The following is a 16,203-nucleotide window of genomic DNA, read 5'->3' on the forward strand; positions in this document are numbered from 1 at the left end:
AATCTAACAGTTTTCTTTTGTTTGTTTGTTTGTTTTTTTAATGGAGAATGACAAGCAGTCCTAAAATTTAGGACCATTCATTCTTTTCTCTTTGCAAAGGGCCAAAAGAGCCAAGATCATTTTGAAAAATAAAAAGATGGAGACATTTACCCTAACTGATATGGAGTTGACTTGTCAAGCTATTGTAATCAAAACATGTGATATTGGCACAGGTTTAAAAAAAACAAATGTAACAGAATAGAAAATCTAAAAATAGACACAGGCATATGTAGAAATTTGATGTATGATAATGGTAGTATTAAAAAAATGAATGAGGAAACTATGGACTGTTCAACTAGTAGTTGAAATCATTAAGTAGGGCTGGTGTATTTTGGTTAAATAGGGAAGAAAGATTCTTTTTCCATGATCGTATTTTAAAAAGAGAAATCCACATAAATTAAAGACCCAAATGTGAAAAACAAAAAACTCTAGAGACCTCCACTAGCCCATCTGGAGGAAATTTGAACATCAAAAAGAATGATAGCAATAGATTATAATACTTCAAATTTTTCTTTCTTTCTTTTCTTTTTTTTTTAAATTGTGGAATATTAGGGAACAATGTGTTTTTCCAGGATGTCAAGTCGTTGTTTTTCAATCTAGTTATGGGGGGCGCAGCTCAGCTCCAAGTCAAGTCGTTGTTTTCAATCTAGTTGTGGAGGGTGCAACTCACAGGCCCATGTGGGAATTGAACTCACAACCTTGTTGTTAAGAGCTCGTACTCTAACCAACTGAGCCACCCGGCTGCCCCCAACACTTCAAATTTTTTTTAAAAATCCGAGACAGTGTATGACACTCAGCAAAAGAGAGAAACAGAGAATGGAGAAAAAAGAAGAGGCATATTTTCTTTATAGAAGAATGCCAAGTAACAAATACAGAAGGGTTGATGATAGAAATTGAAAATTGTTATTTTATAATCCCCAATATAATTCAGGTAAGGATCCCCAGAATATCATCACTGAGCGAAAGATCATTGGGAAACAGGATATCAGGTTATCCCTCCATTGAACACTTATCAATGCCAAAGGGGAAATGTACCTTTACAATGGAAAGTTTTGGCAATCACAACCTTAAGTAGTCAAGCTTGGCTTTGCCAGCAGGAGAATGGCTTAACATCACATGCTTCTCGATGTGATGCAGTGGAAGGTAAACACCATCACCTTATGATGTTTTGGCTAGAAATGCTTGAATTGAGTCTAATAGTGAAGAGTCACACTAATCCAGAAGGTAGGGCATTCTCCATGACAACTGACCCAGAACATTCAAAGATTCAAATCGTGAAGAAGGGAAGGAGGTGAGAGGATTGGTCTAGCTAGAGAAGACTAAAGACATAAAATAGTCAGATGAAATCATTGATTCTGGATTTTCTAAAAATGTATTGGGGTGACAATTGTTAGTAAAATTACATAGATTTCAGGTGTACAATTCTGTATTACATCATCTATAAATCCCATTGTGTGTTCACCACCCAGAGTCAGTTGATTTTTTTTAATGTATAAACATTTTTTGATGATTTGGGAAATTTGAATATAGAGAGTATATTGTGGGTCATATTGATTTCATGTCGTTATTCTCAGGCGTAGTATTGATGCTGCAGATATGTAAGAGAATATACCTGTTTCTTGGGAGATATGCTGAAATATTTTAAAGTGAAGCGTCATAATTTCTATACCCTACTTTCAGATGATTTGTCAAAAAGAATATATATATATATACATACATATACATATATTTATATGTATATGAAGACAGAAAAAAAAATCTGTCAAGATGTTAATATTTGGCAAATATAGGTGAAGGAAGTTTTACTATTCCTCACATTTTCTCTGGGTTTTAGATTTAGCAAAATAAAAAGATTAAATTTTTAAAAAATTTTTATTGGGAAATATTGGGGAACAGTGTGTTTCTCCAGGGCCCATCAGCTCTAAGTAGTTGTTCTTCAACCTAGTTGTGGAGGGCATAGATCACTGGCCCATGTGGGACTCGAACCGGCAACCCTGTTGTTCAGAGCTCACACTCTAACCACTGAGCCATCTGGCCGCCCCCAAAAAGATTAATTTTTTAAAAGCAAAAACTTAAACAAAAAATATTAAAACAGCTTTATGACTTTGGAGTTCTTAAGATAAAAACATTTATAGCCACAAAGAAAAATCCTGATAAATTTGACTGTTTTATAATTAAAACTTAAGTACTACAAAATATAACAGAAGGTCATCAAAGAGATAAGTTCACCTGTAGAAAGATACTTAATATATATATATACATATATACACATATATATGTATATATATGTGTATATATGTATATATATATATATATATATATATATATATATATATATATATATATATATATGTATATATATACCTGACAAAGCGTCAGTACCCAGAATATGTAAAGAAATTCTATGCAAAGTAAAAGGAAGGTGGGGCCAAATAACCCAATAGAAAAATTGGCAAAGGATCTGCATAAGCAGTTTACAAAAGGAAGCTTAAGTGGCAATAACATAAAAAAGATGTTCAAGTTCACCAGTAATTAGGGAAATATAAAGTAAAACAGCAATGCTGTAATGAATGTTATTATAATAGTGCTAACACATACTATGAGGGCATCATTAATACGATGTTAGAATAAAATGAATAATTAAATTCCATAATAAAATTATTGTTAGATTAAAAAGTCTGACATTATCAACTGCAAATTGGAATTTTATGCACTGCTGGGGGGAGTATAAATTGGTAAAAAATGCTTTGGGAAGCAATTTGTTAATATTTACTAAACTGGAAGATAGGTGCACCCAATGAACTCAGTAATTGTATTGCTAGATATAAACCCTACAGGAAGATTTTATCATATGCATAAAGAGGTGTCTATGAGGATAGTCAGTATAGCACTTTTGTTACAGTGAAAAATTAGAAACAATTTAAATATTCATCCACAGAAGAATGGGTCTCATTTTACACTGTGTTCCCTCTTGCTTAGTCTACTCCAGGCACATGGGCAGTTTCTTAATCCTTTCAAGCAAGTGCCCACCTTGGGCACCCACTTTTCATTCACTGTCCTCTTCCCCTAGAATGTTCTCACCCCAGCAATCCACTACCTGGTTTCTTCACTTCCTACAGAATGCTGCTCAAATGTCTACCTTTGCATAAAAGCTTTCCTTGACCATCATATCTAAAAGATTAGTCCTTCTCTTCATTCTTGTTGCCCTTAACTTGCCATATATATACATACATATACATAGTAAATATATACATATTTACTTTCTGTCTCCCACCCTTCCTCATGGCAGATTGAATCATCATTTTCAATTCTTTACTGCAAAGCCTCATACTATTCTGCTCCATTGGGTGTAGCTTGTGGATGCTTTAGCTAATGGAATGTAAACAGACTGTGACAATTCTGAGTTGAACACTTAAAAGGCATTACGTATTTCTACCCCTCTCTCGTGCTTCTGTTACCCACCATGGGAAGAATGTGTCTCAGGCAGGCAATTTGTCCCAGAATAGTGAAGACGTGTGAAGTAGACCTGAACTCGATCTGAAGCCTGCAGTCCAGCCTAGTCTGGCCAAACATAGGCAAACCCAGTCAAAAGCAGCCACGTTTCATTTGATCTGCAGACCTGTTAATGAGAATTCACTGTTGAAAGCCACTGAGAACACTGGGAGTGTTTATTTGTGTGACATTGTTACAGTAGTGGCTGACCGATATACCTCTCCAGAACATGCGAGGGCTGACCATTAAGTTCGCGAATTGTTGCAAGGATGTTGCTAACCTTTTTTGATACCAGAGGGATGATTCATTATGAATTTGTACCAACTGGACACACAGTTAACCAAGTTTACTATTTGGAAGTGCTGAAAAGGCTGCGTGAAAAAGTTAGACGACCTGAACTTTCCGCCAACAATTCATGGCTCTTGCATCACGACAATGCACCAGCTCACATGGCACTGTCTGTGAGGGAGTTTTTAGTCAGTAAATAAATAACTGCATTGGAACACCCTCCCTGCTCACCTGCTCTGACCCCCAATGACTTCTTTCTTTACCCGAAGATAAATGAAATATTGAAAGGTAGACATTTTGATGACATTCAGGACATCAAGGGTAATATGATGACAGCTCTGATGGCCATTCCAGAAAAAGAATTCCAAAATTGCTTTGAAGGGTGGACTAGGTGCTGGCATCGGTGCATAACTTCCCAAGGGGAGTACTTCGAAGGTGACTGTAGTGATATTCAGCAATGAGGTATGTAGCACTTTTTCTAGGGTGAGTTCACAAACCTAACTGTCAGACCTTGTATTGTCCTGTGATTAGGTCTCAGTATTTCAGTGAGGTGATGCTCTGGACTGTGAACTTCACAAGTGTTTCTCAGCACCCCCCACCCCCCAACCCCCTTAGGTGGGATAGGATAGATAGAGTGGGCTGGAGTTGGGTATTTCCTTCCTCCCACATGAGTGGTTAGAGCAGGCTGGAGTTGTGTTCCTTTTCCCCAGGTCAGTTAAGCTTTGATAAAACCCCAATAGTTTAGGCTCTGGTAAGATAGTTTCTCTTTAGGGAAAGCCTTGTTAAGAAGAGCAGCAGAATGCGCTGGCATATTTCAAAATGATTCCTTTTCTCCTCCTTCTGCTGGAAGCATGAGGGGATTTTTCTCTGATAGTCATTGTGAGAACCTGGTCAAGGTGCTGGAGTAACATTCACTAATGTGGGAAGACCCACATTAGTGGGTCTCTCTATGACGGGGTCCCACAGAGTTTTTAATCCCTCAGACTCATCCACACAGAACCTCCAGCAATTCCTCAGTTACGGTTCAGATTTTCCTACCCTGGCACTGGTTCCTGCAGAGGTTTCTGCTTTAGTATGTTGTGATTCTCTACATTTGTTTTACAGCTCTCCAATATGGGGGGCCACCATTTACCTCGTGATCTCGTTTCTCTGATGAATTTAAACAGAATTGTTGTTGATTTTTCAGTTTGTTTAGATTTTTATCTGTTGTTATAATGGAGTGACAACTTCCATGCTCCTTGCATGACAGACTGGAAACCAGAAGTCCACTTTTTCCTTTTGACATTTTTAATTTTCATGCAATCAGGAAACATTTTCTGAATCATTATTATGGTCTAAACACTGTGTTAGATGTTACATAGACACAGCTGAATAGGGTATGTCCTTGCTGCTGAAGGAATTCACAGCCCAGAAGGAAATACAGACAAATTGGCACACTATGTATAAAGAAGTAAGCACAAGTCCTACAGGAGCACAAAGTCAGCGATTGAGGGTTGGATTCAGGGAAGGCTTCCCCAAAAAAGGTTAGACTAAAATGAATCTTGATTAATGTTAATCCAGACAAAGATGAGGTGGGATGTGTGATAGATAGCATGTGCAAGATAGGGACCCTTCTCACCACGTTCAAAGGAAGACCAAGATGGGTTTAAAAAACTGCAAAAATAATAAAATGGCTTGGAGCATGAGAAGAGAAGGAGGGAGAGACTGAGTCTAGATGGCACTAGGCTTTCTGCTCCCTGCCAATAAGGAGCACACGCAGAGGGAACAGATGACTTGCTCAAAATGGTTCACCTGGAAGAGTTAAGGGACTAGTTCAAAGCCCCTTTGCACTGAAAATGCTTGGGGGAAACTATCAATGGGAAGTCATTACCACTCCTAAACCTGATCACTAAGCAAAAGGAGCAGTTACCAGAAGAGAAAAACGTGCCTCAGAGGAGAGGGCTGCCTGTCAGGAGCTCCACCTTAGGTGAAGGGATTCAGACCACCCTTAGTACGTGAGTAAAGATAGAACCATTGAATAAACACACTGATCTCTGGACCTCTGATCTGCCCATGCCTGCCATTGGTCAGACCTGAATGGCAAGGGAACCCATTGACGTAGCCCATAATAGTCAGCTTCCTTGAACAAGGACAGAGAGTGGATCCAGAAGGACACATGGAAGAAGTCCAACACAGCACTGCACCCTCAGTACCTAACACAACACCTGGCATGGAGGAGGTATTGAGCGATTGAATGACACTGGTGAGACAAGCGAAAACCCAGTCTTGCTGGGTCTAACCAATTCATGCTAACACATTAGAACTCTACTTCACAGCAGTGGGGTGCAATCAAAGTCTTTTAAGCACAGGAGAAACAAAATCAGATTTGTGTTTTAGAGGCATCAATCTTGATAACTTTGTGGAGAATAAACTGAACAAGAGCAAGCCTTATAGCAGAGACCCAGTAAAAAGCTGTTGCAGAAATCTAGGACAGACATGACAAAGCAATGCTACACGGAAGTGGACACAGAAATACAAGATTGGCTTGAGACCATTAAAGAGCTGGAATTGGCAGAACACATTGTGATTGACTGGTGGGGGATAAGAAAAGAGCACAGAATGGGGGTGCAGGATGGAGAGAAAGAAGACGACTGAATTTCTTAAAGACCTCTTGGGTGTGGTGAATTTGTGAGAAACCCAGGTTCGGCTGGCAGGTGTCTCTAAGTGTCTGGAGTTTAGTAGAGACCTGGTTTGGAAGAAGGGATTGGACCAGATCTAGACACTGTACCCATGTTATGTGTTCTGACTCCTTTTGGTTCTAGCTCTGTGGTGGGGGGAGGGGCAGGAAAGGGTGTCAGGGCAGAGAGGGTTAGGTTCCACAGCAGTTGGTTTGGGGTCTATAGCAAAGGGTTAGGTTCTAGAGCTAGAAGCTAAGATGGAAAGAAAGGAAGTAAATGCTATGACCTTTGACAGTGTTTACAATGCCAGCATACCTGGCTGCCCAACATACAGGGTGGGAAAGCCTTTTGTAGTCTGTGGAGGGGCTGTAGTCCTTTTGGAGGAAGCAGCTTGTGTACGACATGGGGGAAACGTCAAGAAGGGAGAAGCAAAGTTCACTCCTATTTTTTTTTAACTGGGGACAGGTGAAACAGGAATATGTTACGATAAACTTAATTATTTAAAAAGTCACTTCAAAGACACAAAGAAATGGAAAGACATTCTGCATTCGTGGATTGGAAGAATCAACATAGTTAAAATGGCCATATTACCCAAAGCATTATACAGCTTTAATGCAATCCTCATCAAAACCCCAATGGCATTTTTTAAGCAAATAGAAGAAAAAAATCATCAGATTTGTATGGAACACAAAAGACCCCAAATAGCCAAAGCAATCCTAAGAAAAAAGAACAATGCTGGAGGTATCACACTCCCTGACTTCAGCTTGTATTACAGGGCAACAGTAATCAAAACAGCATGGTATTGGCAGAAAAACAGACACACAGACGAATGGAATAGAATTGAGAACCCAGAAATAAACCCACATAAATATGGACAGATAATTTTCAACAAAGAAGCCAAAACCATATTAATACAATGGAGAAAAGACAGCTTCTTCAATAAATGGTGCTGGGAGAATTGGAAAGCCACGTGCAAAAGAATAAAACTAGACTGCTATCTGTCACCATGTACCAAAATTAACTCAAAATGAATCAAAGACCTAAACATAATACCTGAAACAATAAACTGCATAGAAGAAAACATATGTACTAAACTTATGGACCTTGGGTTCAAAGAGGATTTTATGAATTTGACTTCAAAGGCAAGGGAAGTATAAGCCAGAATAAATGAATGGGACTATATGAAACTAAAAAGCTTCTGCACAGCAAAAGAAACCATTGACAAAATAAAGAGGCAACCAAGCGAATGGGAGATTTTCGCAAACAATGCCTCTGATAGGGGCTAATATCCAAAATATATAAGAAACTCTTACAACTCAACAACAACAACAACAAAAACAATCCAATTAAAAAGTGGGCAGAGGACCTGAAGAGACATTTCTCCAAACAGGACATACAAATGGCCAATAGACAGTTAAAAAAATGCTCAAATCACTAATCACAGAGAAATGCAAACAAAAACCACAATGAGATATCACCTCACACCAGTCAGAACGGCTATCATCAACAATACAAATAACAACAAGTGTTGTAGAGACTGAAGAAAAAGGAACCCTCATACACTGTTGGTGGGAATGCAGATTGGTGCAGCCACTATGGAAGGCAGTGTGGAGGTTCCTCAAAAAATTAAGAATTACCATATGACCCAGCAATACCTCTCCTGGGGATCTACCACAAAATTCTGAAAACATTTACCCATAAAGATATATGTGCTCTGATGTTCATTGCAGCTCTATTTACGGTGGCCAAGACATGGAAACAACCAAAATGTCCTTCGATAGATGAATGGATGAAGAAGTTGTGGTATATATACACAATGGAACACTACTCGGAGGTAAGAAAAGATGATATAGGAACATTTGTGACAACATGGATGGATCTTGAGATTATTATGCTAAGCAAAATAAGCTAGACAAAAAAATTGAGAACCATATGATTTTCACTGATATGTGGGATATAAAACTGAAAACAACAAAAGAACAAGACAAAAAAATGAAGAAACAAAAACTCATAGACACAGACAATAGTTTAGTGGTTACCAGAGGGTAAGGGGGGTGGGGGGTGGGAGATGAGGGTAAAAGGGGATCAAATATATGGTGATGGAAGGAGAACTGACTCTGGGTGGTGAACACAGAATGTGATATATAGATGATTGTGGGGACAGAGTCCCAGAGAGCAGTTTCCAGGCTCTCGGCCTCATGTGGAAAGGTGCTGGCTCTGGTAGTAGATGGCCGTCAGCTGTGGCTGGTTGGCTGTCAGCTGTAGCCATTGGGCCATTGGCCACTAATATAACTCCCGCGGCTGTGGTGAAGAGTTGAGGAGAGTTGAGGAGAGAAGAGGAGAGTTGAGGAGAGAGGAGGAGAGTCAGTTGGTTGGTAGCAAAACGGACGGCAGGTCGCACGTCGTGTGAACCCAGCCTCCAGTGAGACCATAGTGGTATGACTCCCCTACCTATGGCTCCATGGGTGTTCCTTTTTGGCCTCACCATGTCCTGCGTTCTTATGTGGGGAGCGGGACCAGAGACTCCGCAGGCTGCCCCGCATGACAAATGGCGCAGCGATCAGGGTCCCCCGCACAACAATGATGTATTACAGGATGGTACACCTGGAATCTATGTAACTTTACTAGTTGTCACCCCAGTAAACTTTAATTAAAACAATAACAAAAAAAATCACTTCATAGACTGTGTAGATGTCTGAACAATGCACTGTACAACTGAAGCTGAAGTAGAATAATATTGTATGTATATATACACATATATGGCCATATATATACATATACATATATATGTGTATGTGTATGTATGGTCACAGGATATGGAGTACAGCATGAGGAAGCTAGTCAATGGAATTGTAACAGATATATACGTGTCAGAGGGACAGCAGCTTGGGGGAAGAGGGTTATCATTTTGTGAGTGGTGTAAATGTCTAAATATGATGTTGCTTTGTACCCCTGTAGCTAACTAACTAAATAAATAATCAAACCTGCGGGAGGCTCAGGAGCCAGAGGAGAAAAAGATCTGAGTATGGAGGCGTGAGGGATTCCCCCAGTAGAGGACCCACGGCTTTTCTTTTGTCTGAGTGGAGATGGAGACACCTGAGACAAGCTTCCGTTCCTGATGCCTCCTCCGTCTCCCCCACAACCAGTTCTCCCCGCGCTTGCAGGCAGGGCCGCCCACTAGCAGCGGCCCCTGCAGAGGACCGGGCACTGCGTCCGCCTGTTCTGTGCCGGCCTCTTGGCTTCAGCCTCGTCCTGCTGTGCTGGTCCCTCCACGCTGGGTGCCGCTCACCTGCGGAAAGACCAGAAGAGGCTTTGGGGGGGATCTCGGGGGCCGTGGGTCACCGCGATCTCTGCTGAGCCGCACACCTGAGGCATCTTGTGAGTGCCTTCCAAATCCTCCAGCCCCCCCTTTGGTCGGACGGCTGGGATGCCCCACAGCTCCCCACTTTCCTCCCCTGAGTCACAAGCACCAGGGACAGCTCCTCCAACAGGGTAAATTTGCCCAAGTTTGTCTTGACTAGACTGCCCCAGTGACTTAAAAGCCATGGCCCCTTAATTATTGGAAGCTAATGCCTAGGGACCTTGTGCTATTTCTTACTTTTGCGCTCACAAACTTCCCTCAGAAAAAGAAATATTAGTCATTTACACCTTAATATGCAAGTTAGCTGCTAATATACCTGTCAAGGGTATAGTTATAATTTCAACTTTGTCTCATGGTGGAATAAATTATTTCCTTCCTTGTAAAAGGAATTCTACATGCCAACGAGGAGATAGAAGAGGGTCCTTACTGGTGCCTGTGAGGCCACCCACCCACTTGGTGGCTCCTTACTTGGACTCCATCGCATCTGAAATAAGCCCTGATTCCATCCTCCTTTGCCCCTCACTCACTTTCCTAGACGCTGTGTAGCCTCCTTTAAGGGCAGGTCACCTCTGCTCCAGCCAAGCCTCTCTGTTTCCCCTTCCCCTTGCAGACTACCTCCAGCACTTCAGTGTCTTGTTCCTCGTCTCTGCCCTCGTCATTCTCATCATTATTACACGGTTCAGCATTTCTCTCACCCAAGGGCCCGGAGACAAAACCCACATAGATCTGGGCATATCCATCATCTGTTTCATCTCAGGTACAACAACATGATAAGGTGGGAAACGTTTGTCCCTGTATTTCTTCCCCTTCTGTGCCATTTCTCCTTCCCTTACCAATTGCCCCCAGCCCCACAGGGATACTGCTATCAAAGGACTCTTGTCTCTTCCCAAAGGGAGGAAAGCTTTCGATAAACTTTCACTCTTTCTAGGGCTATTGCCTCCTAAAAAGGGGAAACTGAAGAGACTGTGCTTAACCCAATGGAAATATCTCTAAGAGTTGTTATCTGATGGGGTTGTGGGGAGATTTTATGGGCCATTTTGGCACCAGAAAATTACTATGTAGCTAGTTAGCTACCCTGTCCTTCTTATCTATAGGCTCCATCTTGACAATCTTATTTCAGTCTAAACAGGAGCTCTTCACGCTTCCATCTTGGTTAATTGCCACATGGGTCTTCCCATGTAATAGACTCCACAGCATAATTGAGATGGCTGAGGGTGACAAAGAAGTGCAAAGAGAGGGAGGAGGGTGGAATGGGAGGGGCGGGGAAGGAGAGTTCTGATGGCTTGTGACAGCTTTTATTCTGATTCCAGGCACCTGTCTACTTCTCTGCCTCATTTGGTTTCTGATGCAAGTGAGATTGTACAGTGAGAACGTCTTTGAGCCCCATTTCCTGCTAGTCTGCCACCTCAATTGGTGGGGTAGCATCTTCTATGTGATAATTGGTGAGTCAGGGCCGGCCCTTTCCTCTCTCTTGTTTTCTTCCATTTGGTTGTTTGTTTGGTATATTAGAATCTTGTGATTTGGAAGGGCTCTTCAAAAGTCATTTCATGTTAGTGAACAATCCTTAATAGCAAGCGCTTCCTATTTACCGAAAATATTTTTTCTCTAATGATACCTGACCCTGCACAGACAGGAGCAAGGTTCAGAAAGTAGAGGAAGAAAGCAAAGACATAAATGAATTATTCATAGTTCTTCTGCCCTTCCAAAAAAAGTTCATAAATTCTTCCCTTTCTTTCTTTTAATTTTTTCATCATATCATCCTCTTCATCTTTATGGACCTCGAAAAAGAAAAGGTCAACATATGTTCCTCTATAATATGTGGCTGTAAAAGGGGCCACATAGTAAACCTGATGCGCTCAGGGCCCACATGGCAGGCCCCACAACCTCAGAGACTGAAATTAACCACACAGGATGGTTTGAACATAAAATTCCTAACTAAAAGCGGGTCAGGGGTGGTAGTCACATTCTTGGCCTGTAGCTTCCTTGACAAAGGTCAGTCTTTACCTTAAGTGAGCCTGTCTGTTGTCTTTTTACATCTAAGATAACATACCCTTGGAAAGTCAGAGTCCTCCCCTTTCCCACAGAATCCCTCATTGTTATTCTTTCCTCTGATTCCCATCTCTATGTGCTGTGAAATGCTGGCTGTTAGCTATCCTGTACCCACCAATGTAAAAGAAGTACCTGTCTCTCCATTTTACTTTTTATAGAATCCCAGAGATTCCCTGCTTTGCTTTCTCCCGCCCCTTAATCTACCACCAATGAATTTCATGTAACCCTCCTCCTTTGATTCTAATGTATAAAATAAGCTGCAAAACCACCATATTTCAGAGCACTTTCTTAATCCATTAAGACTTTGCTACCAGGCAATTGTCGTCAGTTTGGCTCAAATAAACTGATTAAACTTCTCTAGAGGTTTGGACATGTCTTACGTAGATAAATATTACCAATATTAAGCAGAGCAATAACATATGAAGTCGGACAATTAAGTTCACAAACTCACCCTAGAAAAAGTGCTACATACCTCATTGCTGAATATCACTAGGTCACCTTAGAAGTACTCCCCTTGGGAAGCTATGTACCAACACCAGCGCCTAGTCCACCCTTCAAAGCAATTTTGGAGCTCTTTTTCTGGAATGGCCATCAGAGCTGTCATCGTATTACCCTTGATATCCTGAATGTCATCAAAATGTCTTCCTTTCAATATTTCTTTTATCTTCTGGTAAAGAAAGAAGTCATTGGGGTCCAGATCAGGTGAGTAGGGAGGATGTTCCAATACAGTTATTTGTTTATTGGCCAAAAACTCCCTCACAGACAGTGCCGTGTGAGCTGGTGCGTTGTAGTGATGCAAGAGCCATGAATTGTTGGCAAAAAGTTCAGGTCGTTTCATCTCTTTTTCAAGCAGCCTTTTCAGCACTTCCAAATAGTAAACTTGGTTAACTGTCCAGTTGGTACAAATTCATAATGAATAATCCCTCTGATATCAAAAAAATGTTAGCAACATCATTGCAACAAGTTTGTGAATTTAATTGTCACACCATGTAGAAGTTTTGCCTGTGTATACTTCTCCTTTAATCCTTCTAAGCCACATACTTATTTTTATTAATTAACTACAACAGTGGTGTCCAAACCATTGCATCACACATCCTATTAGTAAAACACTTTTTAGAAAGCATTCCAAAAAGATATATGCTTATTTATAAAATATGTACATGTGTTATGTCACTAATATTTTCATTATGTTGTAAAATATATTCAGGTATAGAATTTAAAACAATTTGCTAAAAATACAAAAAGAAACTACTATTTCTTCCTTTGCTCTCATGAATTGGCGTGCATACCCCCTGGAAAACACGACTACAGAAAAGCTGGGGTCAATGTTTTGAATCCCAGGCCCCTAAAGATAAGGAACAGGATATTCAGCAATGGATTGTTAATCAAATTCCATTATAATTAAGCCAGTGCTACTCTTTAGGGTGTTGGATGACTTCAGATTTTATCTATTACTAATCGACAGTGCTGACCCTTCCCTTTTCTTTTTCTCTTAGGGTTCTTCTCTGCATGTAATCACATAAGATCTCAGGTTTCAGGTCAAAAGCTCTTTGTGATCCCTGTCTCCAAGACAAGGATAGGAAATTCAGCCACAGTAAAATTGCGTCTAACTGAGACAATGTAGGTATTTCTCCATGAATGAGTTAGGCACCCGAAAGGCAGGCAAGTTCAGGGGCACAATCAAGAACCCAAACAGAGGCAGGGGCCCACACAACAGCAAGAGACTCAGGGCCAGAGACCCCCAAAGCGCTACGAACTCAGGTAGAACCAGAGGCCCAGGCTGAGTCAAGGACTCAGACAGAGCCAGAGATAGGAAATGAGTCACAGTAAGGGATGGGTTAATAACTCAGGCAGGGTAGCTACTGAGATAAAACCAATTGACACAGTTGAGCCAAGGCCTGAGGCAGAGATAGCACTAGGCAATGTGACAGAAGACAAGAATAATGGGGACAGAGATTCAGCTGAGAAAAACAACGATGGCAAGATAAAAATTAATCTTAGATATAAGGTAACAGAGGGCAGCAATATTTAAAAAAAAAAAAAAAAGACCTGGCAGAGACTTTGCCCAGAGAGGGTTGAAGATGTTTTGTGGGTCTGTATGAAGGGAAGTAGGAGAATCAGAGGTAATTCTGAGATGACAGTATCATAACTCAGTGGAACCCTCCCTAGACATGCCTCTTGCACTGAACAAGTCAATATTATGGATGAAAGAAAGTCATTTGCATGGTTTAGGCCAAAGGCACCAACAACTTTAGAATCACACGAAAGTGATGAAAGCTTATTAAAGGATGTTTCCATATGAGTGTTTTGTGCGGTGACTGAGGAAGGCTGACAATAGAGGGAGGTGTCTAGGCCACCAAGCCTTTCCAGCTTTCCATGATCACACAATGAAACATCTCAGCAGAATGGAAAGAGCATTGAGTTTGGAAATTCAAACTCATGTTTTGTCCTCACTCCCCTAATGAGGCTGACTTCTGACAAACATTTAACTTTCTTGGGCCTACGATCCTTCATTGACCAGCTTGACTCTCTGAGATTTCCTCTAGTGCTGTTTCTGGCCACAGATGATAAACAATAGAGACGTTATTCCAATTGGCCCCAGATTATTTTCGTAGGCAACTTAATCTAGTCAGAGGAAGTAAATTCATTTCTCTACCTCTAATGCTGCTTCTGGCAAGTCACTTCTTAGTTTTTATTTAGATATCTCATAAAAGAATGTAAGTTATTCTCACTGTGTTATACTATTTCCAGGAACTAGAAAGGAAGGAAAGGGTAAAGGCGAAAGGACCCAGACTCGCTGAGAGAGAGTGTACCATCTAGACTCAGAAAATTTCTGTGAGGCCTTCAAGGGTTTCACAAAAGGGACTGTGGCCTTTGACAGCAGAAGTAATTTTTTTGGTTGGCTATATGAGCAGTTCACCATGAAAATCCACTCTTAATTCTGTAAACAGTCACTGTTTTACTATTGTTGCTGGCTTGTAACTCTAACAAGTTAGATAAAGTCTCTGGTCCTTAATTTATCATCTTTAAAAGTGGTTTCAACAAATGGTATCATCTCCATCACACATATTTTAATTTCTGGAACGTTAGATAAGGAACCAAGAGACAGTAGAGGATGCACAGGACAGGAAGCATTAAAAGATATTCCTCGCGGTAAATATGAATTAACAGATGTGTGTTTTAAGGTACAAATTTCTAACGGGATAGTTAAATTTTAGTCATCCCTTAATTCAGATTATTTAAATTGATCAGATAATCACATAGTCAAGTACTACTAAGTAGATGCTTTGATAGTAGAGAGAGGAGAATGAAGAAGAAACTGCAACTGGAAGGTCTAGATGGCAGGAGAATTTTGAGAGTTTTCGGGCAGGATGCAGGGGCTGATTCCCTGGAGGTCAGGGATCCTGAAAGAGTAGAAAAAAATGTGGGAGATTGATAAAGACAAATTTCAACTCCCGTATACATTTGCCAAAAATCATGGAGGCAACAGATATTTGACTGGTTTGGAAACCTGTACCCTCCATTTTGTCCTATTCATACCCATCTTCTCAGGCGTCATCCATCCATCAAACATTAAACAGATTTATGGAATGTTAACAAGTAGTTCACTGTAGTGGGGAATAAAGACAATAAGAGAAACGTAAAGTATGGGTTGAGGAGTTCTAATAGCACACAAAAGGCAGGGCAAACCCACTTCAGTCCAGGGGCGTAAGAGAAAGGTGCTCAGACTGGTAAAATGCAAATGAGCTCATTCTGGAGAAAGAGGAAATGATAACATAGAGTCGGCTTTATCTAGGAGAAAAATCACTGTCTTTGTTGAAGTCTGGGAAACAGTAATAACTACAACACAACAGCTTAAAATTGTATTTTAATAAACTCAGTCTTTCATTTTGATGTGTGCCAGATGGGAGTGGGGTTGGGATGGTGGGTGGAAAAGGTGAAGGGAGGAAGAAGTACATATTGGTAGTTACAAAATAGTCATGAGGATGCAAAGTGCAGCATAATGAATATAATTAATAATATTGTAACAACTTTGTATGGTGTCAGATGGGCACTAGACTTATTGGGGTGATCACTTCAAAAGTTATATAAATGTCTAATCACTGTGTTGTATACCTGAAACTAATATAATATTGTATGTCAACTGTAATTGAAAAGTAAAACATTATCTAAAAACAAAGTGATGTTTAAGTAAATAAATAAACAACTTAATGCTTAAAAAGTAAAAAGCACACTTCCTCAGTCACTTTTCTCCCTGAATTCCAGCATTTTGTCATAAACTCCTGCTTTTCTATTTCTCTTCTTTCCTTTGTCCTC

The sequence above is a fragment of the Rhinolophus sinicus genome, linkage group LG03 (assembly GCF_036562045.2).
Source record: "Rhinolophus sinicus isolate RSC01 linkage group LG03, ASM3656204v1, whole genome shotgun sequence".
In the NCBI taxonomy this organism is placed as follows: domain Eukaryota; kingdom Metazoa; phylum Chordata; class Mammalia; order Chiroptera; family Rhinolophidae; genus Rhinolophus; species Rhinolophus sinicus.